At 35.0% G+C, this 26,387-nt stretch overlaps 1 protein-coding gene across 14 annotated transcripts in view; it reads right to left on the bottom strand.

Annotated features, from left to right (window-relative positions):
* FOXP2 (forkhead box P2) overlaps positions 1-26,387 on the bottom strand; it is a 629,028-nt gene that overhangs the window by 476,303 nt on the left and 126,338 nt on the right. The window contains exons 1-2 of one of the 14 annotated variants that reach the window (XM_060196454.1): positions 24,764-24,867; positions 7,994-8,078 (exon numbers count right to left, since the gene is read on the bottom strand). The exons of 11 other annotated variants lie outside the window; for them this stretch is intronic. The gene's annotated coding sequence lies outside the window, so the exon portion shown is untranslated. Of the gene's footprint in view, positions 1-7,993; positions 8,079-24,763; positions 24,868-26,387 lie in introns of those variants that run through there. 2 more of the 14 variants (XM_060196449.1, XM_060196452.1) reach the window with 2 other exon arrangements.

Below are 26,387 nucleotides of genomic sequence, written 5' to 3'. Positions count from 1 at the left end.
TCACCTGCAGGGGGAAAGCTTTGAGAGTGGTGAAGCAGTGGTACAGGTGTCTCTCTGTCTCTCTATCGCCCCCTTCCTTCTTGATTTCTGGCTGTCTATTCAATAAATAAATATAATAAAAAATTTAATCTAGCTCATTTTCTCAATGAGTTTTAAGATATGTATTTTGCATACAAACATTTATCATATATGTCTTCCTAAGTCTGATTTTTCTCTTGTACCTTAATATCTTTAAAATATGTTCTGGAGTCATTCATACATCTCTTTTTTGTTAGGAATTTTTTTAGAGATTTTATTTTATCCTTTTGATTGGACCATTCCTCTCCATTTTTTTTCATATTCTCTGTAATTTTGTGTGCTGGTATCTGCTCATTTCAAAACACAACTACCTTTCCACATCTGTATGTGCTGGTTTACTACAAGAGAAATAGTTCAACAATTAAACCTATTCATTATTTGAGGCTTTGAAACCTTCCCTGGGAACATATTTTCTCTGGACTTGTGTCTAGAGAGTTCTAATCAAATATATTTGTTATTTTTCACCCCCAGGAACTCTTAGTAATCTCTTACTCTATCTGGTATCTCTGTGGTGTACTGCAGACTCCTCTGAAACACAATCAGGCTCTCCAGCTCTCCTTGTTCCTTACAATCCCTCACCCCCACCATATATCCAGAGTATGTACCATTAACAGCATAAATTAAGAAAATTAGAAACCAATTCTTTTAGCAGACCCACATAAACCTATAACATTTGACATACACTCCATTCTATACTTTCTCCCACGAAAGAAGTCACTATGCTATATTGGCTTCTATGATCTGAAATGCAGGTTCTATGGAAAATCAATGTGGTGTTTGACTCTTTCTGCTCCAAGCTATGGGAAGCCTTGTTACATCAGTGCTCTGAGAGCGGTAAGACATAATATTCCCCTCAGGTAATACTTTTTGTAGGCCAGTGGATGCTTGGTTAAGTCTTTTTCTCTCCAGAAGGAAGACAAACGTTCCATGTTTCTTTTTGATAACATGGTGCTATACCAAGATTAGAGACAATAATGAAATGATGCCATAAATTTCCTACTGTACTCAGAATTTGTGCTTATTTGGAAGCCAGGAAATATTCAACTGTTTTCTGGATTTCTCATAAAAGGACTCAATTCATCTATTGTTAAATATTTGTTTCTGTGTGAGGAATTAAGGCAGATGAGAGACTTTCTATTTCTCATCACACTTCTCTTCTAGTTATGATTCTCTTTTTAGTATCTTTACATTAGTAACCAATAGAAGATCTGGTTCTAGAAAATGTATTTCATATTTGGCTTCACAATATGACATAATTTCAGAAAGATAACCTACATGGATCAAGATAAAGCTGCATCTTTGTTTACTAAGCCATGACACTATTTTCATTGGTTATATAAAGTATTTGTTTTTTGTTTGTTGCTATATTTTAACTAGTAAGTATCTGCATTCCCTACCATCACTTTTTTTCTGCAAACTAATTAAAATTTACTTTGACAAATGGCTCCAAAATACATAGTAAAATATCATTGTGAGTGTTTCAAAAAGATATCTGAGAATCTTAGTTTCTTAAGTTTATAGGTTTTAGAGATTTTATGTATTTATGGCACAATACTGTTTCTAGGCAAAAATATAACGGTATAAATAGTGATGAAAAATTATCTGAGTCCATTTTCATAATGGTTTTGCTATAGACTAGGTTTCTGTCATTAATTCTTCCTCACTCAAAAATGTAATTTGCTCAAAGCTTAGACATCTTGTAAGTCAAAGCAAATTAGAAGTATTTGCAGCTTCAACCAATGATATGGCAAAACTCTCCCTGATAGGGAGAATATATGACCTTCCAAAGAACATGGTGTTTTTATTAGGTTCAGAACCACAAAAAAGTGTTTACGAAGGTAGAGCAATGGTAGACTGCAGGACTTATAACTGAGAAGTACTACATTTGATCCCATACCGAGTATGCAAAAATGATGCTCTTTTGCTTTCACTATGTTTCATTTTCTAGCTTTTATTGAAATAAAGGAATATTTTTAATGGAACTACAAAAGATACTTTTGAATGTTTATCATTATGATTAGTAATTTTTTATCAAATACTAGAATAATTATCACTTGAATTTAAATACAGCTGAGAAAATGTAATTTGTCTTCATGCTCTGGATATTTAGTTTTCAGTGCATAACTTTTGTTGTATTTATATTATTTAATATTTCACAGAATAACAGTTATATATGTAATGATAATAAAGGAAAATACCGAAAATGTTACATAACTAATAAAATATTTTGATACCTTCCTGCTAGCATTATTCTAATTGTTTTGTAACTATTTTTGTTAGTTGTTAAGAGTTAGCATTAGTTGCTGTAGACCACTGTGCAAGTTTACTTTAAGGTATGTATTTTCCCCTGATCTATGCATAGGTGTGCACGTATGCCCTATCTCATGTGCCTCAATCTACATTTGGGTTCTGTAACTCTGCCAGGAGGTGTGCCACAAAAAATGGAACTTAGGAGTCCCATGAGCTAGGAAAGGTCTCACCCGAGTACTGGAGCTGGAGGTTTGACATCCTAGGCCTGGAATATCTGGACACACATGTCAAGGTAGCCCTGATTCCACTGATTTGGCTGAGATCAGCAAATATAGAATCTAATAGTCTGGATCAAAAGAATCATGAAGGAAGCAATTACTGAAGGCAGACCTTCAACCTTTTGCGTCCCACAATAACATTGGGTCCATACTCCCAAAGGGATAAAGAATAGGAAAGCTATCAGGGGAGGGGATGGGTACGGAGATCTGGTGGTGGGAATTGTATGGAGTTGTACCCCTCTTATCCTATGGTTTTGTCAACATTTCCTTTTTATAAATAAAAAAAATCATAAAGGAAAACAAGAAAAGCCCCGGAGGTTCCATATAAGATCTTACCATGATTTATGTCATGTAATGCTATTTACAAATAACTATATCATATATAATGACAAGACCAATTGCTTCTGGTCTCTCTAGTCTAAGATTATAGGTAATTTAATATTTTAAAAAATGCGTAGCCCTCTTACCCTATGGTTTTGTTAATGTCTCCTTTTAAAATAAATAAATAAATAAATGTTATTTTTATTAATATGCATTAACAATTTGTGCTACCCTATCATCTGGGACCCTTGTCAGGGAATCCTGGAATTCCCACACATATATAATAGGCCTAGACCTCTAATAGATCCCTCTCTATACCATCCCTAGTCATCTCCATCAGGAACAACATTATAAACCCTACCCTCCTGCTGGGCTAGCTTCTTGGGCGGGAGAGAGACGACCAGGGACTCATGGCTGAGCTGGGAACACAGTTCAATCTTTATTGACCAGCGGGGATGCAGTTCAGCAATCTAATCTCTAATCACAATTCTGTCCTATATATCTCCTGAGGCGGAAGTGTTAGGTCAGAAAATGATGTACATAGGATAGGGGGTGGGGAGAAGGAAAAAGCACAGGAACCAGTGGGGATTAAACCAATGCCAGTCTCAAAACAATGATTATGTAAATAGACCACAGCGTCAAGCAATGCAACAGAAGGGGTCTTAGAAGCAGAATTTAGAAGCATACCAACACCCTCCTGTGGGCCTCTACAAGACCTAGCCCTCAATATAGAACAATGATAAAAACTGCACCTCTCTCCAGAGGGAGGCTGGGTCAAACTACTCTGCTACTTAAGAAAGACTGATACTGAAATGAATGCAGCTTAGAATGCTCCTAGCTATGACCATGGAATGCAAGTTCAGATTGATGGGGATGCAGAGGTTGTACAGGCTCCTGTATTAAGTATGGATAGGCATGAACCCTAGATTGCAGCTAAAGGTATTTATATACTTTTCTCATATTTGGGAGCTTCTCTCTGCCCTGATCCAGCTTTCTAGTCCTATCCTTAACTTTGACACCATCTTCTCAGAAAATACTTTCACCCCACCTGCATTATAGCTATCAGGTTTAGGCAAAAATAACTAAAGTCATGGCCCCCTTGGAATATACATAGAAATCTTCCTAGCTTCTTCCAACATAAAGACCCTAAATCTACCAGCTATATTCTTGCCCTTAGGTTCCTGCTTATATATAAAAAAAATTGTTCTGCTTTACATGTTAATGTTTTTCAGCCACTAAGCTGCAGATTCTACCATGATGACATCCTGATTTTTCTGAGCATAGGACCTCACTAATGAGTCCTTGAACCTCATCATCCCAGAGCCCTTCCCTACTAGGGAAAGACAGAAACAGGCTGGAGGTATAGATCAGCCTGACAATGCCCATGTCCAGCAGAGAAGCAACTATAGAAGCCAGACCTCCCCCCTTATGAGGTCCATAAAGATCTTTGGGCCATACTCCCAGAGGGGTAAAGAATAGGAAAGTGTCCAATGGAGGGGATGTGGAACTTCCAATGGGATGTAGAACTCTGGTGGTCAGAATTGTATGGAATTGTATTCCGATATCCCACAATCTTGTTGATCGTTATTAAATTACACACACACACACACAAGTTAACATTTGAAGATGTGCAGGGCCAGATGGTGATGAACCTGGTTGAGCACACATGTTACAGTGTGCAAGGACCTGGGTTCCAGCCCTTGCTCTCCACCTGCAGGGAGAAAGCTTTGAGAGTGGATAAGCAAGGCTACAGGTGTCTGTCTCTCTCCCTCTCTACCTCCCCCTATCCCTCTGAGTTCTGTTTGTCTCTGTCTAATAAGTAAATAAAGATAACAAATTTTTTAAAAAGAACAACAGACTAATAAAAGAAGAATAAGATGTAATATTTTTTCTTCTTTTTCTGTGCTTGGCTTATTGCTATTATTTTCCACTACAACTTCATCAAGCCATTTATTGTTCAACAATAGAGTCAGTTCAGACAAAATTAAATATTTTTAAAATCCCACTTATTAAAGTAATCTTTAAGTGTAATGAATTAAATGGTAAGGCTACCACAATTAAGGCCTGTGCCTCATGGGATTCCTCCTTTTCTTTCACAGAACTCTTGATATGAAAAGCACACATGACAATCTAATAGAAGCATCTATGGAGGGCACCTGTCACAGGTGAAGTTTAATCATGTTTTAATTAAAAATTAAAACTAAATATGAACACATATGCCATTCCTACAACAACCACAGATTCTCTTGCCCATTCTATTTTAAAGGTTATAAAATACCATAACTGGAAGCTCTGATCTCATCGTATAGCCAGATACAATTGTATTATATTAGCATAGTTTTATCTTCCAGAAAATTACGCTTGTTGATATAAATCTTTTATAATGTGATACTGGTGGAAATTAAGAAACTTACAAGTATAAGTTCAGTTAAAGTTATAGGTGCAGTTAAGTTGTTAAGCAAAGTGTTTGTTTCACTATACTTTAAATACCCATATGCCACTGATTGCTTTGACATGGTGAGAGATTGTGTGAGTCATGTTAACTATTGTACTTTTCCTTTGGTATCTGTGGTGAAATTTAAAGTCAGTCTCAAGCAAGCATTAAATCTGATGGTTTCCATATATATAGTCAACTTGTTCCTGATTACATCTTGTATTTCCACTGAGAGTTGCTTTTGCAAGATTTATTCTCCATATTCTTTGTTGTGTGAAATGTTGTAGACCATCAAAAACATACATTTAAAATAAGTTATTATAAGTGAAATATAAAACCCAAATTCTCATATAAACAAAATTTCCTCTAACTTTGTAAAAATGGAGTTTTACAGTATAAGTAAAATATAGATATCTTAAGACATGTATTCAAGAAAGCACTGAAACTCCCAAGTCCTTTGTTGAATTACAACTGCAAGCAATATATATATATTGTGTTTATTAAAGAAAAAGAAAGCAGAAAGCTTCAGGAAAGTAAATGCATTAGGGACTAGAAGAGAGACAAATCAGAATACTGGTTGGCTATTTGTGTTTTTTGCTTCAAGCATAAAACTTTTTTATCCCTAGAAACTCCAAATAAATAAAGAAAGAAAGGAAGACTGACTAATTTGAAACATAAAACCTCAGCTAGGAGGAAACTAAACCTCAACCCTGAAGTCAGGTCACAAACTCTTTGTATTTCTTCCATGTTCATAATGATTTCACAATTACAAAATAACAGCATACCTATAGAAGCTGTAATTAGTGTAGCATTTAAATACTATTGCTTATATTTATGAGTGATCCCAACAAGCAACTATTATACAAGTGCATTTATGAAATTTTGGTATTTATGAAATTTGGCAAGTAATTATGGTTATAAATTAAAGTGTGTGCTTGTGTAAATGTCTGCTAAACAAAGAAATTCTAAGTTTCAAGCTATTCTTGCTGAGCACATTAACATGAAGATGAGAGTAAATATTTAGAGGAATATAAAACAATCTGACCATTCTATCAAGAGGTGTCAAATGTCCATGGCATAATAATAACGATAATAATAATAATAAATCAAGTGAATCTATAGGTAAGAGGCAAATTACACCTATTCCAAAGGAATTTGTTATTCCAATATTAAGAGTTATGCCACAAAATAAAAATCTAAAATGAAAACAAAAAAATTCCATTCTTATACATTAACAGTAAAAGTACTGTATCAGAGAGGAATTATAGATCCTTCCTAAACAAATATTATCAAACTAAAGTCAGCAGAATATTAGAATGACAGACTATTGATAAGATCAAGTGTGACTTAAGCATAATATGCAAAGAAGACTAAATCACAGGAAAGATATAATTTAAATTCGATAACAAATTGCAATTCAGGAGGTAGTGCAGTGACTACAGTTCAGTATTCTCAAGCATATGATCCGTGGTAACCCAAGTAATAAAGTCAGACTCTACTTATCTTCCTCTCTGTACTTTCTCTATTAGTAATAAACAAATCAATGATTAAAAATAAAGGGAGGAGGCAGGTGGAGGTACACTGGGTTAAGTGTATAGGTTCAAGCCCCTGTTTCCCAACTGCAGGGGGACACTTCACAAGTGAAATAGGCTCTCTCTCTCTCCCCCTATATTCCCATCTGAATTTCTCTATTTTCTATGCAATAAAAAAATAGAGAGAGAGAGAAAGAGAGAGAGAGAGAGAGAGAGAGAGAGAAAGAAAATGACTGCTGGGAACAATGGATTCACAGTGAGGGCACTGAGCCCCAGGTATAAACTTGTTGGCAGAAAAGTAAATAAATAATTTTCCCCTGGGAAGAGTATTTCATAGGCATAATATATATTCTTTGTTTTTAAATCTTATGGTTTTTCATCATTGACAGCAGGATTATCATAGGGTCTAAGTGCCTGCAGGATGAATTCACCATTCCAAAGCCAGTTTTTCCTTCCTTTTCTATTCCTCCTATCCTTCCTTCCTTCTTTCTTTCCTTCCTTCCTTCCTTCTTTCCTTCCTTCCTTCCATCTATCCTCTTCCTTCCATCTATCCGTCCTTCTTTTCTTCCTTCCCCCTCCCTTCCTTCCTTTTTAATTTCTCTTATTTTTTCTCTTTTTCAATAAAATATGTAGATAAGAAAATGTGGATAGAATGTGATAGAGATACATGCAGTATCTTCAGGCTTATTAAGTTTTCCTCCAAACAGGTAGGGGTCAGGAACTTTTGTTTTCATTCTTTCAAAAGATAATAATAGAATTCCTTTAATATGATTAAGTAGAATCCAAAAAATATGAAAAATTAATTTGAAAACCAAGAAATAAACAAATATGCCAACTATAAATGTTGTGAGACTATAGAAGTTACTGTTAATCAAGGAAATTAATTAAGTAGACGATTTGAAAAGAAAACAATAAAACTGTGGTGACCCCCCCACACACAGAGACAAGATCAAAAAGTATACAAAGGAAACATAATTTTTTTATTATTGAAAAAGTAGCTTTGAATTGAGAAAAATAGCTCATGGAGCTGAGTGGTGATGTACTCGTTGGTGCACATGTTACCATGAACAAAGATTCAGGGTCAGTCCCTCGGTTCCTACCTGCAGAGATGGAAGCTTTATAAGCTGCAGGTGTCTCTCTTTCTCTGTCCTCTTTGATCTTCCCTCCCCATCTCAATTTCTTTACCTTATCAAATAAAAGAAATACATATTTTAAGAAGAAATAAAAAAATTAAATTAAAAAAGAGAAAAATAGCGAACTTCCTGTGCTGCTTTGTCATATATGCAGCCCAGGTTCAAACCAGCCCACTGCCACACTGGAAGAAATGGTGGTGCTGTGTTTTCTTGTCCAATAAACTTTAGTGGAGAGATACTGGTACTTTGATGATGAATATGGTATGCTAACACACATCAGGTAAAGGTGTGGAATTCTATGTCTAAAATACACAGTCTTATAAACCAAAAGAGGCGAGAGACAACTTTATATATAATCACAAATTGAAAAAAAAAAAAAGGTTTATTGCTGTTTGTCTTTATCCACCTAGCAAACTACTTTATATACAATAATTGCTTCAAATTAAAATACAACAGGTCAGAATACAATAACTCAGAAGTATGTCTTTTTTCCCAAGTATAGGAAAATCCAAACGATTTTTGTTTTTAATATTGGAATGACTTGTTTCTAGATCATAAGTCTTGGGATATTTTGGAATAAAAAAATTGTCTTGATATGTGCAGCATTTCCTCCAAAATTTCATGGAAACTTTGTCATGTAAAATAGTCACCACAAAATGAACTTTTTAGCTACTAATATGTTAATGATACTATAATTTAGAGTGAAATTCTGACCTAAAGGCTTAGTTATCATAGGTGTAAGAAATAATCACAAGAAAATACTGTCAGTAAAAAAGAAGTGGTATTATTCAGTCATTTAATCTATATCATTAAACCTCAATAACTATAGATTAGTCACATATTTAAACTACCAATTATAAAACATACTACCAGATACATAAAAATCAGCTGACACTACAAATTTACTATATCATAAATTGCCCATATGTCATCACACTGTTGTTGTTCTAACTATGTATAAAAATAATAACCAGGGTGGGGGCTCACTTTCCTGCCTGCTTCTCCCAATGCATATCAACTGATATTGCACCTGCTGATACTAACCCAATCAGTACAACCAGTACCACCTCGTCATGTTTCACTTCGGATTGTGTCCAGAAACATCAGATGTGGAATGACAACTCTTCAGCTTCATTATTCTGGTTAAAACTCTCCTAGCTCATAGGACTCCTTAGTTCCATTTCAGATGGTGCATTTCTTAACAAACCTCAAAATCTAGATATAGACCAGGACATATGAGATAAGGCATACATGTACATGTATCCATAAGTTAGGGGAAAACATACACCTTAAAGCAAGAGTGCACAAAAGTTTGCAGTGAGTCAATAAATGTAGCAAGCAAGCAGGGAGACCTAAAAAAAAAAAGACAATAAAGTCCCTAATCGTAATGAAATAGTTTCTACTTAGACCTAGATACCGTCCTCACCTACCTCCTATTTCACATCCCTCAATTGCTCCAAAGCTAATCTTGTCAGACAAAGTAAGGACTACAAACGCTGAATAAGGGCAAGAGACTGGCATACTTTAATGATGACTCTTTAGTCACTACCAGGCCACCCCATAACCTGGGGCCCTGGTCAGGGAATCCTGGGATTCCCACACAACATCATGGGATCCCTCTCACCACTGTTACTGGTCATATCCATCAGGAACAACATAATGGACCCCTTTGGGGGCCCCTATAGGACCTTGCCTTCAATGTGGATCAACTAGGGTAGGGAATTTTCCACTCTCCAAAAGGACATTGCATAACATACTCTACCTATCACCCAAGGATTATGGGTCCTGAAATTAGTGCATCACTAATGTTACTATCCATGACCATAGAAAGCCAGCCAGCTCAGACCTACAGAGATGCAGAGGTTACACAGGCTCCTATGCTGACTATGGGCCCCAGATCAAATAGATGGGGTTTATAGTCAACAATATTTATACACTTTTCCCATATTTGGAAGCTACTCTCTTCACTGACCCAGATTTATAGCCCTTTTTCCAGACATAACATCATCTCCCCAGAACTTAACTTTATTCCACCCGCATATCAGAGGTCAGGCTCAGGAAAAGCTAGTATAGTCATGGGCCCTTTGGAATATACCTAAAATAGAATTACTAGCTATTTCTGAAACAGAGACCCCAAATCTTCATCTGCAATATTCTTGCCTTTAGGTTCATGATTAGTCAACAATTTGTTCTGCTTTATATGCCTTTAGGTTCATGATTAGTCAACAATTTGTTCTGCTTTATATGTCAACAATCTTTTCTGCTTTATATGTTAACTCTTTTTTAGCCACCAGGTTCCAGACACTATCATGATGCCATCCTAACTTTGCTGGGCAGACAACCTCAGCAATGTGTCCTGGAGCCCCACCTCCCCAGATCTCTGCTCCACTAGGGAAAGAGAGAGACAGTCTGGGAGTATGGATCGACTTGTCAATGCCTATCTTCAGTGGGGAAGCAATTACAGAAGCCAGACCTTCTACCTTCTGCATCCCATAAGGATCCTGAGTCCATACTACAAAGAGGGATAAAGAATAGGAAAGCTATCAAAGGAGATGATTGGATATGGAGTTCTGGTGGTGGGAATTATATGGAATTATACCCTTCTTATCCTATGGTCTTGTCAATATTTCCATTTTATAAATAAAAAAATTTTTAAATGATAACCATACAGCAACACTTACCAGAAACCTAATTAATTCATTATTTATCGTTTTACTAGGAGGTGAATTGTTTACAGTGCAGTTGCTGACATAATGAAACAATTTCTCATTTCCCCATGATAGGTATCTGCAAAACACTTCACTTCACAATTCAGGTCCTTTTAGGGCTTTGAGTTTTCTTTTAATCAACAGAAGTCTGAGTTTATCCTACTTCAGACAATATTTCAAGAAAAATAGTCAATATTCAGGAGATTATATTGGTCTATATTAATAACTATATTTTACATATGCAATGATGCTTCCTAATAAAACACATAAGTACAACTAAGTTAAAAAGTCATTCACAAGGGCCCCAGTGGTGGTGCACCTTGTTACAATGCACAAGGACCCAGGGTTCAAGCCCCCCGGTCTCCACTTGCAAGGGGAATGCTTTGCAAGTGGTGAAGCAGTGCTGCAGGTGTCTCTCTGTCTCTCTCCCTCTTTATCATACCCTTCCCTCTCAATTTCTGGCTGTCTCTATCCAATAAATAAATAAATATGATAAAGCCATTTAAAAAAATCATTCATAAAATAAAATGACTTAAAATTCAAGTATAGAAACATTTTGAGCAAGATGATTATTCTAAAATGTTAACAATGGTATGAAAGTTTTTACTAATAATAAGAGAAAGACAAATCAGAAAAAGACATATGTTATCATGAGCACATAAGTATATTGAAAGTAGTAACAGATTTTTTAAAAGGGAAAGCTACAAAAACAGAAGAATCATGGCAGACTTCTTGAAGTCCTATTTTCTTGGTCTATTAAGCTAGTAAAGAATCACAGTTCCCATATTTTTGTTATCACTGAAACCACCTGTATCTTCTTACTCAGTGTAACAATTTTTATCATTAAAACTGATCTCAGAGGTGGTGCAGTGATAAAGCTTTGGACTCTCAAGCATGAGGTCCTGAGTTCAATCCCCGGCAGCACATGTGCCAGAGTAATGTCTGGTTCTTTCTCTCTCCTCCTCTCTTTCTCATAAATAAATGATAAATAAATAAATAAATAATCTTTAAAAAATTTTTAAAAACTGATCTCAGTTTAAGTGGTGGCACAGTCAAATTTTATACAATGTTTTATATATGATAACCTATAAAATTAAAGTTTTGATGAGTATATTCTATTCATGAAACTCTACAACTCATATAGTTCAAAATTAACTTATAGGGAGTCAGGCGGTAACGCAGCGGTTTAAGTGTACGTGGCGGCGCAAAGCGCAAGGATTAGAATAAGGATCCCGGTTCAAGCTCCCCACATGCAGGGGAATCACTTCACAGGCGGTGAAGTAGGTCTGCAGGTGTCTATCTTTCTCTCTTTCTCCATTTCTCTCTGTCCTAAGTTTGGCATTTTGCTTTATATGTTCTTTCCTAGATTTGAGATAAAAAGGGATGCAGAGACTTCCATTAAGGAATGAGTATATATAAAACTTGTAAAAGTAAGAAGTGGAACTGATACCAAAATCTATCAATTTGATATAGTAATATATAATTTTATAAGCATGTATATTGCAGCTGCAGAAATGTGAATGGTTGGAATATTACTCTCTATTTTTAATGACTGACGCTGTCCAATATAAGAAAACAAAATAGCACAGAATAGAATCATGCTGCAAATCTTCCAGGTAAGTGAAGATTATTCTTTCAAATTTAATATATTCAGTGCTTTTTATGTTCAGTGCTTTACACTATTTCCATTTTGCTTGAATGTTATTTTTATTTGTTATTATTTTATAATCTTTCTATGAAAATATCATTATTACTTATTATGTGTAGGAAATGAATCTGGTATTTTTTAATAAATTCACTGTCATCAAGTACTACATAGCTTTGAATAGTCACTTCTACTACGTAAAAACATATTTCCATATGGCTTGGAAATTTTTGCATAAGCTATACATAAAATTAATAGTATATTTAAGAGTTGTTCTATAATTCTTGTTTTTGGATGAGTAAAGATGTAGTGGACAAAATTCTTATGGGTGTGATGCTGAGAACCATCTTTATTACCTAAATAATATGTCTTGTCCATGAATTTGGGAGTGTGTATACAGAAGGGTGTCATACTTCTTTCAGAGAGTAGAAGATATTGTAGCACAATTATAGCATGACATTTATTTGTTTATTTATAAAAAAGAAACACTGACAAAAACCATAGGATAAAAAGGGTACAACTCCACACAGTTCCCACCACCAGAACTCTGTATCCCATCCCCTCCCCAGATAGCTTTCCTATTCTTTATCCCTCTGGGAGTATGGACCCAGGGTCATTATGGGGTGCAGAAGGTGTCTTTTAAATATGAACATAAAAATATATACTATGTTCATATGTTCATATTTAAAAGCCATATACCTTTAATAATATACACTATGAGTAAAAATGCAGGGTAATTATAAGTGTAAAACATTTCAACCACCTTTAATGAGTCTAACACTTTCTGAGTCATCGGAGACAGAGCATTAATTGTCTGGTTGAGAAAACAGGTATAGGGATGATTAACTGGAAGGAGACACAGTGGCTAGAGCACTGGACTTGAAAGCATGAGGGCCGCTGTTCAGTCACCAGTACTGCAATGCTCTGGTACTCTATCTCCATCCCTCTGTATTTTGGAGGTTAATGAGTAATAAGTAAATCTATAAGTAAATAAATGTTATTATAATAAAGGACAAACACAAACACAAGGCATGACATTAAAGTGACCAAGTAAAGCAACAGTACCTATTATATTGAATGCCATTCTAAATTAAAGACTAGGTCAAATTCTGTGCTCACTTTTTGATATTGTACTTCTATTTCATTTTACCTTAATTATAACTAAACTATTTGAAATGAAAAAAAAAAAAAGACCAAGTCTAAGCAGAGGCTTTAATGGGAAAAGACAGAATCCATACAGGTTAATACTTCCAAAAAAGTTAATATTTACATAGTTAACAAAATATCTCCAAAATCCCTGGAATTATTTTTTTTATAAAATTTTATTTATAATTTTTAAAATTTTTATTTTAAAATTTAAAATTTAAATTTAAAATTAAATTTAAAATAAAAAAATTAAATTTAAAATTAAATTAAATTAAAATTAATTTAAAATTAATTAAAATTAAAATTGAATTAAAATTTTAATTTAAAATTTTTTATTTTTATTTTTTAAAATTTTTATTTAAATTTTTTTCATAAAATTTTATTTTTTATAAATTTTTTTATAAAATGAATGTTTTATATAAGCAGAAGTTATAAATTATAATGCTGGTAAATAGAGAAAAATGAGAGCGAAGGAGAAGGTAAGAGAGAGAAAGAGACAGAGAGACAAATGCAGTACTTGTTTCTGCTTATGAAGCTTCCCCCTTGCACATGGGAAGCAGGAGCTCAAACCTAGATCCTTATACATGGTAATACATATGCTTAAGCACTTGCTCCTCCACACGGTTCCCACCTCATTTAGTTCTTTAAAAATTGTACGAATAAAGTATTATTTGTTCACATTTATTTCTGGGAAAATAATCTCTTGGCATGGGCTTGATCTACATTTATTTTCAGTAATAACAGCATTGCTAAATTTATATTATCAAGCCTATTATGCCAATCATGAAATTTACAAAAATCAAATACAGTAAATAATAAACATTGTATTTGAACATAGATGTTGAGCACCAACCTCAACTAGTTTTATAACACCAGACTTACTCACTTAAACTTCCAGAAGATAAGCCAGCCTCGGATCTCTCCCCTCCCTTACCACAGATGTTATAATCCAATCATACATTTCATTTCATCATACAATCTCATTTCAACATGTGGTTCTCTATGTTCCCAATAACCTCACTAGCCTTTATAACAGTTCTAATTTTACTCATCTGGCAGAACCTAGTTCACATGTTAGCACTTTCCTCCTCTGCCTCCCAAATAATTCATTATTCTGATGTATGGAGCATTTTTAATTAATATTTCTCTTAAGGCACTTTCAAAGTAAAACTTGTATTATGTTTTTTATCTATCTCTATTTTTGACTGAGAATTTCTGGGAGAAACATGTTTCATTCGTCTTTCTAGTGCCTATAGTAGAGTATGGTACCCAAATAGGTAAGCAGTAAGGTCAATTGGATTTATATTAGTTCACAAAGAAGCTCTTCACTATTTAGTCTTCACTCTTGTATAAGTTTTCTTCAAAATTTGATGTGTTTTTTTTTTCAAAATAAATACAAGACTCTGCTTTGCTCATATTTATCTCCTTTCCATACTGTGCTATTCTCTTCCCAACATGTTATCTCCCTTACAAATTTCAATTTTATTCCTGCTCCCATACAGAAAAAAGGTAGTTATATCTAACTACTGTAACTTTTCTATGCTTTACACAGTGCCCTTTAAGGGTGCTAGTCAAATACACCAAAAGTGATCTTTTCTGTGGTAATAATGATTATTTTAGAGAAAATAACTGTTATTTTTACTATATTTTTTATTTTACTATATTTTTACTATATTTTACTATTGTAAGCATTCTTATAAGAATTGCATTGCAGGAAGTCGGGCTGTAGCGCAGCGGGTTAAGCGCAGGTGGCGCAAAGCACAAGGACCGGCATAAGGATCCCGGTTCGAACCCCGGCTCCCCACCTGCAGGGGAATCGCTTCACAGGTGGTGAAGCAGGTCTGCAGGTGTCTATCTTTCTCTCCTCCTCTCTGTCTTCCCCTCCTCTCTCCATTTCTCTCTGTCCTATCCAACAACGACAACAACAATAATAACTACAACAATAAAACAAGGGCAACAAAAGGGAATAAATAAATAAAACAAATATTTAAAAAAATTTAAAAAAAAAGAATTTCATTGCAATGTGTGCATAAATCCTAAAACAAATATAAAGACAGATAGATTTAATAGCTGGTACTATCCAGCAGATGCAACAAACATAGAACACAACCATGTTGTAATTCTGACAAGAAGGCAAAGATTATTCTTATAAAGTTTACTTAGTGCAAATAATACTTGTATATGTTGATGAAATTAACTTTTGTTTTCTTTTTTACAAGAGCACTGCTCAACTTTGGCTTATGGGGGTGCTACGGAATGAATCTGTGACCTCAATCCCAAGCATGAAAGTAATTTTGCATAATCTCTATGCTCTCTCCCTAGCCCAAATTAGCTTCTGTTTCTAACTTATCTCACACCACATACATATCCCACTCAACAGGTAAAAGCATATAAGAAAAGAAGTCCAGAATTAAGGGAAAATGCTCACCTAACCACTGCCTAAGGAGATATTATCTTAAATATCACATTTGATGGGTTTATCTCATAATTGATAGAGATGGTAGTTAATATACTTTATTAGTTAATTCTAATTAGTTGATACTAAAAGTCATCTCACATGGAACATATGATTACACCAGAGTGCCATAGCCTGGTTACAAAATCCATTTACAAAATCCCCAACCAAGTAACCTTGTCATAAAACAGATGCAGAGACACATAAAAAGAGAAAAAGAGTGAGAGAGTCCAAAAAACCAAAACTTCCCTCAATGTGGTGGCAATTGTATATGACTGGACTGTGTACATGACAAAGCATCACACTATTCAAGTGACCAATTTCACTACCTTGGTAATTGGTTTTAACTTGGCTGCTCTTTTTTTTTTTTTAGAAAAGAAAGTTTCTAATGATCAAATCTGTCATTTTGAATTTAATATTACATAGATATAATTCATAGGATCTACATGTTCTAAGTATTTTGTCCCTACTAAGATAATTTATAACCAAACATTGCTTTTTAAATTACTTCTTAACCATGGTTATTAGAAGAAATTAATTCTTTGAAATAAGTCCATTTCACAGATTAGAGATTACAGTCCTGATATGATAGGAAATAAATGATGTTCTTTGGGATCCACTATACAGGATCTGTCAATCCTTTGATAGTAATGAACAATTAGATCCTACAAGTTACAATTTCTAGTAAGTCACCAGAAATCTGCGATATACTTTTTTGAAGTAAATCACATGATATATAGTGTCAATGCAAAACACAAAATAAATGATGAAAATTCTCTATTATAATAGAAACAAAGATCACAATGAATTTACAATCATATATCATGTATAAAAATGGGAAAATGAATTTTTGTTTTTCTCATAAACTTACATTGTCCAAGTTTCTACTGTATGTAGAATGATTACATATACTAACAAAAATATTCTTTCTTATTGTAATTATCTTATATCTATAATTTATTTATTTATTTATATACATATATTTATACACATATACTTATATAACAAATATTAATATGAAATACTATTTTCTCCTTGTACTTATAACTCTTAGGAATTATTCAGAAACATATGCTACATAACAGTATTTATGATAGTCTAATTTTAAGTTTATTCTTTAACCACCTTCATTGGCTAAATACAAAACACTTCCTAAGAGTTAAATTTTTTTGATTGATCACATAAATGAGAATATCTTATTCTGTCTGAAATATTTTATTTACCATAATAACCTCAAGGCTTATCCATGAATACCAATCAATGGAGGCGGTGTGTGTGTGTGTGTGTGTGTGTGTGTGTGTGTGTGTGTGTATGTGTGTGCACATGCATGATAACTGCTTAATTATTTACTCATCAAGAGACAATTAGGTGGTTTCCATGTCTTGGCTATTGTAAAAACGCTGATATGAATATGGGGGTACTGACTTCTTTCTGAATAAGTATTTTCATTTTCCTTGGATAAACTCCCAGACATAGAATTATTAGATCAGATGTGAGCTCTAAACAATTCATTTTTATTGATTTGCAAATGTTAGAATATATAAAAGTATAATACTTTAAGTGTATCTTTGCTAGGCTACCTTCGCCGAAGAGAGAGAGATGGAACTCATGGCGGCGTGGTAATACAATTCTTTATTGATGTGGACACCCCAGAGTCAGGTGTGAGCACAGCGGGTTTAGGTCACGTGGAGCTAGCAAAATGGCTGCCTCCCCGCTATGCACACCAGCTCTTCTCCAGGTCAGGACGCAGAAGAGGAAAAGAACAAAACCAGAACAGCAGTGGGCTTTATAGGGTGAAAATCAGAAGTGGCAAGTCAGAAACGGAAATGGCTAGGAAAGGGGGTGGAGAGAGGCAAAAGGCATGTTGGGAAGGTGGAAGAGTCCATAGCAACTGTTGCAATGGTTTTAACTGAATTAGCAATACCCTGAGGGGATAATGTGGTGGGGATATTTCAGGCAAAACAATGATCATGTAAATAGACTATAGTGTCAGCAATGGAGCATGAAGCAGAGAGGGGGGTGGGGTGTCTGGCTTTAAGGCCCAACATCTTTTGTATATGTTAAACAGAACAGTTGCAGAAAAATGAATAGTATAATTGGTTAGAGGGATCTTATACTGTCTAGTGGGAGACTTTTCACCCTTTATTTTCATGAGACTTTTAATGATAGTTATTGCCTCATTCTTTACTTTCAACTATATAAGAAATAGATAAAGATACACCTCACTGGCAATTTCAGGAGAACATTCAGAACACATACAGATCAACATTATTTCTGTCAACAGAGAGGACAGTATATGCTCTCAGACACATTTTTTATTGGTAATATAATTGGTCTCTGATTTCCACTGGCTTGGCATTCATACATTTCTCTTAGAAATTTTCTGGTTCTGAAGGAGATATGGTTAATGACATTTATTCAACATCTAAAATCTCAACAGATTTTGGATGAAATAAATACAGGTAAACACAACATAGATTAAATCCTGTAACACTATTCATTCATTAATAATATTTACTAAACAATATGTATTAGGTAGAGTTCTGCCCACAGGAATATATTAGAGATGGAAAACAAAACCTGATGTCATAGGAAACCAACATTAAGTACACATCTTGCTTCTGGAGATCACAGGTTAATAAGAATATATCTGTATTTTATGCTTTATGCATTTTAGAAACAGATGTTCATGGTTTTGAATAATATATTTTGACTGCAACCAAAAATAATAAAAGGCTGCCTAATCAACATTTTGATCTGTAAAAAAAAATAATGTCATATGAGTGAGTGTGCAGAAAATAAAGAAGCAAATTGCATTGCCTAGAGTCACAAAAAGAACTATACAAATATTAAGAATCTGAAATGAGTTTAAGCAATGATCAAAAATATAATTTAAATCTTTTTAAATATAAGAAAACAAATAAAACAAGGTTCAATATGGGGAAACTATATTTATAGATTGATTTAATCTTATCAGTTCTGGCTAGTAATAATACGCATGTCCTTAACATGAGATGCTAACAAACAAAACCAGTTTTCTTTTAATATAGTTGAAAATTAAGGATTAAATATCAAAAGCAATATTTTCTTTTAATACAACTGAATATAAAGAATTCATTAATATCAGCACTTATACCTTCTAAAGTGTTTCTCATATTTAAAGTACTTTACAAACATTAATTCTGAAAAATCATTAATAGTGTAAATGTAAGAATGAAAATTTTCATATATTTGAAAGATATTTTATATCAAAATGCTTTATACATCTGAAAACAGAAGATTTAATAAAAAGTCTGAAAAACTGTTAACAACTAGGTAGGACACAATATATAGTGCTTTTATATCACTAGGACACAATATATAGTACTTTTCTGTACTAATAAAAATTAACATCACAAGAAAAGAGGCACCATTTCACCTATTGGTTACAGAACCATTTTGCTCTCTAGAAAATTAATATTTGTTAAACGTTCCATACACAAGGCCCATAGAGATAGAACACCAATTAAGAAATATGTGCTTTGACATGTGTTTTGCCCATTTTCAAGCCTGGCACTACATGGGAATGTCACAGCACCAGAAGACATTCCAGGGCTATAGTGTCTCTCTTCTCTCTGATTCTCTCTTGCTGTCTTCTCTCTATCTGAATTTTTAAAAAATCAGGTCAAGAGCAATGAAATCAGACATTATTGAGACCCTGTGTCCACAAAAGGAAAATACTCAGTATAGAATATTAAAGCTAGAGAGTGAAGATAGATATGAGGTAAGGAATGGTTTTGTCATTGGGGTAAGAGCAAAAAATAAATGAAAAAAAAAACTGGTCACTAAGCAGTAATCCCAACAGAGGCTGAATCAGCCTATAGACGACGTTCATGGCCCTCCAGACTAGTCTGATGTATATGAGGCAATTCAATGGGTCTAAATTGGCATTACAATTCAGACTAAAACTAGTGATACTAGTGTCTGAACTTCAAAAGTAGGCACAACAAATAAGATGTAGGATGATAGCCCTGGAAAGTAATAAGAAGCCTCATAAAATATTGCACCATTATCCCTTAAAATTATTTTATTCTAAAATTTAAGATAGGTTTCTTTGTTTTTATTAACCTGAGACCCTAGAGGCTGTAAATTTAATCCCTAGTGCCACTGTATGCTAGAGTTGGACAATTTTCTGGTTCACTCCCACCTCACCCCTCTGGCTAGATATCTCATAATAAATAAAGTAATTGTAAAAGCCAGAGCTTTCTTTCATCAGAAATGTTTATACCTTTTCTTATTTGCATAAGTACATCAAAATTGCTTAACATTTGTAGTGTTAGTGAGAGGACGAGGCACAGTGGGTTAAGCGCACATGGCTTGAAGGTAAAGGACCAGCATAAAGATCCAGATTAGAGCCCCCTGCCCCCCACCTGCAGGGGGGTTGCCTCACAGGCAATGAAGCAAGTATGCAGGTGTCTCTCTCCCCCTCTCTTGATTTCTCTTTGTCCTATCCAACAACAATGTCAACAATAACAACAATAACAGCAACAAGGGCAGCAAGGACAGCAAGGTCAGCCAGGGCAACAACAACAACAAAAATAAGAGAGAGAGAGAGAGAATGGCCACCAGGGGCAGTGGATTCATAGGGTAGGCACCAAGCCCCAGTGATAACCCTGGAGGCAAAAAAAAAAAAAAGGGTTACTAAAAGATTAATTGTGTACCTCTAAGTTGTGTGCTTCTGAAGTTGGTATAATAATTTTTTCCTCAGCTTCAACTACTGTCCTTAGTGGATTTGAAAACAAATACCGTATGTATATTAAAGCTTGATATTTATAAGTAGAAAGAATTTCAGTTTTAAGGGATATCAAAAGATTTAAAAAAAAAGTTAATGATCACTCTAAAAATTACCCAGAGTATTTTCATAATGCCTACTGACATCATCTAGATTCCTGTTTGATAGGCATGTGGAAATATCTGATAGACATATTTGTAGACATATGTAATTAATTCCTTTCCACATGAGGTTTTTTTTTCCCTCAGAATCAAATCTTTCCTAAAAGTTAAAATTGTATCTGTTATTTTAAAATTTGTTATTTTAAAAAACAAAGGGACAGGTGGTGGCACACCTAGTTTAGCGCAAGTTACAATGTGGAAGGACCTGGGTTTGAGCCCCCGATACTCACCTGCAGGGGAAAGCTTTGCAAGTGGTGAAACAAGGTCGCAGGTGTTTTTCTGTTTCTCCCTCTCTATCACCCCCTTCCCTCTCAATTTCTGTCTGTCTCCATACAATAAATAAAACTAATATAATAAAAAGAGAAAGTATCTCAGCTTATCTTCAAATGATCTGAAATATACGTAATCCAAATATTACCTACTTGAATCATTGTACATCTCTTGCTTCATAATTCACTTGAATATTACAATTAAAAATAAATGAATGACAAATGTTATGGCACATTGTAAACTTTAAAAATTTAGGCAGGGTTTACTTTAGGGAAAACCTAATAAAATTTCATCAAACCTTGGTAAAATATGGATACAAGTATTTGCTCAACACACAAGATTTCACTTTGCAAATAGTAAAAATAAAATGCTAAGATATTTAAATTAATTTTGTAGAGGAAAAAAGTGATAGATTATACCACACATTTTTTCAGGATGTGTTCAATTTATTTATTTACTTATTTATTTATTTATTTATTTGATCACCCATGTCCTCATGCATGTGTGATTTTGTCATTACCTGATTGTTTTTCCATATGGCTAGAAACATAAAATCAGAGAAAGAGGAGGAGATTGCACAGTACAGAGTTCATTAGAGAATCAAACATAGACACCATGTACTAAGGGCTTACAAGTGCACTTAGAGAAACAAAAACAAATTGCATTCACTTTCTTACATACACTACATTTGGAGCACATGCCAAAGCTGGTACCAAGTAAGTCTATTTACTTCCAAAGCCTTTTCCAGCCCAGATTTGTTCCAGTCTCCCAGAAATATTTACTTACAGAATGTTGTTGTTGTTTTTCTGAGAAAAAGATTTTCCCCACCCTTGTTTTTCTCTTTTTCCTACTATTGTTAATTTATGTCATCTTGTATTCTGTGTACTCAAGACTGTTTTAAGACCATTCTAGAATGAGACAGAATATAAAGGGGGAAAAATGGGGAACAAACAGAAGAAATCAAATTGGTTTACCTCAGCATACAGAGAAAAACATGGATGTTAAACATCAGATTTCTCTGTCTGGTCCTTCCTATAGGTTTAGAGTCATAATATGTAGATTTTAATCCCACTTCACTAAGAAATTTTGGGTATTATTCTAACATCACTATGTCTCAGTTTAACCATTGATGGTATATATAAAATAAGCATGTTTAATATTTCATTTGCATTTTGTAGAAATCAGTTTTACTTCCTTCCTTTACACATTCATTGAACTGTCTTATTTACATTAAAATAAGATGTTATTCAACACTATGACATACCTTGTTAGCAAAAACAGAATACATAGAATATGAATAAAATTACTAAAAATGTAGAAACTACAAAATCAACATTAAATTGATTTTTAAAACTGCCCATATTTTTTCATGTTACTAGACAAATTTCAAACACTTTGGAGAGTGAAACAAATGCATTTTTAAGGAGTAAAAGTAACTACTGTTTCTAAGTTTCTGCTTTTTAGTTGTTCTGTGCATATGACACCCCATCTATCCCCAAGAATGTATAGGAAATATTTTAAATAATAGTATAATGAATTAAAAATGTTGCTCAAGATTTCCTTGAGATTTACTTTTAAGAAGACACTTGAGATATCAAAGATTATTTTTATTTGTGAGGAATCTAGTCATATTTAAAACAACCCTGGCCAGCAAGCTAGCTCACTTGGACAGTGTTCTTGCTCTTATCATACATAAGACCTAAGTTTTATCCTGAGAATGATAGCAAGAATTGAGTACAAATAGGCATGGGAGAATTTTCAGTGGTGATGGAACTGGATCTGGATCTGGTGTTGACGACACCAATATAAATATATAAAACTCTCTGAGTTAAACACTTTCGATAGATGAAGGGGATGGGACATTCCTACCACCTTTTGGTGGTAGGAATGGTGTTTATGTACACTCCTATCAATTTGTAGTCATATAAAGCACTATTTAATTAATATGAGAATGGAAAAATTGATTGAATATCTCAAACTTTTTAAAAGCACAGATTGAGTCTTTTTAATACACAGGCTGAGTCTTTGATTTGTTGACCCTGTTAAAAGATTAGTCCAGGAGAACAAAAGCAACCTGTGGCATAATAATATGCAAACAATGTCAAAGGACATAAAATATGGTGAGGGTGTGTATGACACAGCAAATCCTAACAAAGGGAGCTTTCAAAGTTAACCCAGTTGCCAAACAATGTGATTACTGCAATAACTATCTACTGTCTTCTTAAACCCTAAAACAACAGGAATCTCCCGCTTCCTCTATAGAGCCTATGTTTCTCCCAATCCTGGAACCTCTGGGATGGGGCTCACTTCCCTGCATGCTTCTCTCAAGTCAGGCCAAATGATATTACATCCGCCGATTCCAACCTAATCAATGCAACAAGTACCACCTCAGCATGCTTCACTTCAGACTGTGTCCAGAGACAACAGAAGCAACTGGTGGCACTGCTATATACAAGATGCTGGGTATTAAACAGTAAACCCTAACAAAGGGACTTTTCAAAATTAACCCAGTCACCAAATAATGTGATGATAACAATAACTATCCATTGTCTTCTTGAACCCTAAGACAGCAGGAACCTCACATTTCCACTATAGAGCCTATATTTCCCCCAGTCCTGGAACCTTAGGGTGGGGTCCACTTTCCTGCATGCTTCTCTCAATTCATACCAATTAATATTGCAACCACCAATCCAAACCTAATCAACACAAGGAGTACCACCTCAGCATGCTTCACCTCAGACTGTGTACAGAGACATCAGGCATTAATTGCCAACCCTTCACCCTCATCACTCCAGAGAGACCTTTCCTTTCATGGTAGTCTCTAATTCCATTCTAGGAGGTTCACTTCCTAACAAAGTCCCAAAACCTAGATATAGGCCAGGTCCTATAAGATAGAGCATATGTTCACATGTATCCATAAATTAGGGCAAAATATATACCTGAAAGCAAAAAATGCAAAATAGTCTGTAGTGAGTCAGTATCAAGTTCATAATGAAATAGTGTCCACTTAAGACTTAGATACTCTCCTCACCTACTTCCTATTACAGTTCTCACACTCACTCCAAAGCTAACCTTATCAAAGCAAGGACTGCAAAAGCTGAATAAGGGCAAGAGACTGGCATACTTTAACTATGACTCTTTAGTCACTATCAGGCCATTCCACCAGCTGGGGCCCTAATCGGGGAGTCCTGAGTCTCCCAAACAATATTGATGGGCCTAGACTTCAAATAAATCCCTCTCTCCATTGTTATAGGTCATTTATAACAGGAATAACAATATAGACCCCTTTGTGGGCCACCATAGGACCTTGCCCTCAACCTGGATCAACAACGATAGAGAATGTTCCATCCTCTGGAGGCAGGATGGACAACATACTCTATGCTACACCTGAGGAAGATGGTTCAATACTGTGGCTGCATGGAATGTTCCTATTCATGACCACAGAATGTGAGCTCAGATCTAGAGGAATACAGAGGTCACACAGGCTCCTAAGCTAATTATGGGCCCCAGATCACATCAAATCAATGTGATTTACAGTAATATTTATACCCCTTTCCCATATTAGGGAGCTACTCTCTTACCTGATCCAGCTTTCTGGTCCTTTTCCCAGTCATGACATCATCTCCCGAGAAAATAATTAGGATCCACCTGCATATCAGATTTCAGGCTCAGGCAAAAAAACTAGTATAGCTACAGGCCCTTTGAAATATAACTAAAATATGCTCACTAGCTATCTACAAAATGGAGGAGCCCCCAACACTTCATCTGCACTATTCCAGCCTTTAGGTCCATGATTGGTCAACAATTTGTTTGGCTTTGTATATTAACTCTCTTTTCACCTACCAGGTTCCAGATGCTAGCAGGATGTGACCAGACTTCCCTGGACAGGCAACCCCACCAATGTGCCTTGGAGCTCTACTTCCCCATAGCCCTACCCAACTAGGGAAAGAGAGAGATAGGCTGGGAGTATGGATAGACCTGCCAATGCCCATGTTCAGCAGGGAAGCAATTACAGAAGCCAGACCTTCAACCTTCTGCATCCCACAATGATCTTGGGTCCATACTCCTACAGGGTTAAAGAATAGGAAAGCTATCAGTGGAGGGGATGGTATACGGAGGTCTGGTGGTGGGAACTGTGTGAAGTTGTACCCCTCTTACCTATGGTTTTGTCAATGTTTACTTTTTATAAACAAAAAATTTTTTAAAAAGAAAGTTTTTCATTGAAAAGTGCATCTAATTAACTTGAAAAAAACAAAGATCTGATTAGACAGGTCTCTAAAGAAGAGTTTCAGGTGGTCCACATACATATGAAAAATACAACTTTTCATTATGGAAATGCAAATTAAAACTACAATGAGATATCCCTAAATATAGTAGAAGGGCCTAAATAAGACATCACAAATTCTCTAATCTATTAGACTCAGACCTAATAAGCTTGGCAATCTAGTAGAAAGGCCCAGAAAAGATAAACCCCATAACCTAATACTGGATTAATACAACAAATAACATTCAATGCATTAACAATTAAGAGAAAGTCTAAGTTCATCAGATAAAGAAAGGGCAACAAAAGCTGGATAAGGGTAAGGGACTGGATCACCTAATGATAGCCTTTTTGGTCAATACTAGACCACTCCATCATCTGGAGCCCTGGTCAGAGAATCCTTGGATTCCCACACTGATATGATGGGCCTACACCTCTAATAGATCCCTCTCTCCACCATCACTGGTCACTTCCATCAGGAACATCATCTTAAGCCCTCTTGTGGGCCACTCCAGGAACTTGTCCTCCCTATAAAGTAATAATAGTAGGTATTTCTCCAATCTCTGAAGGGAGGCTGAGTCATATTACCATGCCACTTGAGGAAGAATAATACTGAAATGAGCGCAGCCTAGAATGTTGCCAGCTATGTCCATGAACTTCGAGCTAAAACTGTCAGAGCTGCAGAGGTTACTCAGGCTCCTGTGCTAAATATAAATATATATGGGCCCTGGGTCAGGTAGATGGGGATAAATAGTTACTTTTATCATAGATTTTCTTTAAGGTTGAGAGTCACTCTCTGCCCTGTTGCTGAGGAGTTATTCTGATGCAGTCTCCACCCCCAGGTTTTACTACGCCCCGCGAAATCCTAGCAGTGCCCCCTTCAACCAATCCTGGCCCCACACGTCACCCCTGGTTGTCACCCAATAAAAATCCCCCTCAACCCC

Source organism: Erinaceus europaeus, chromosome 8 (genome assembly GCF_950295315.1).
Source record: "Erinaceus europaeus chromosome 8, mEriEur2.1, whole genome shotgun sequence".
NCBI classification, from domain to species: domain Eukaryota; kingdom Metazoa; phylum Chordata; class Mammalia; order Eulipotyphla; family Erinaceidae; genus Erinaceus; species Erinaceus europaeus.
This window is presented reverse-complemented; position numbering and strand designations above follow the sequence as displayed.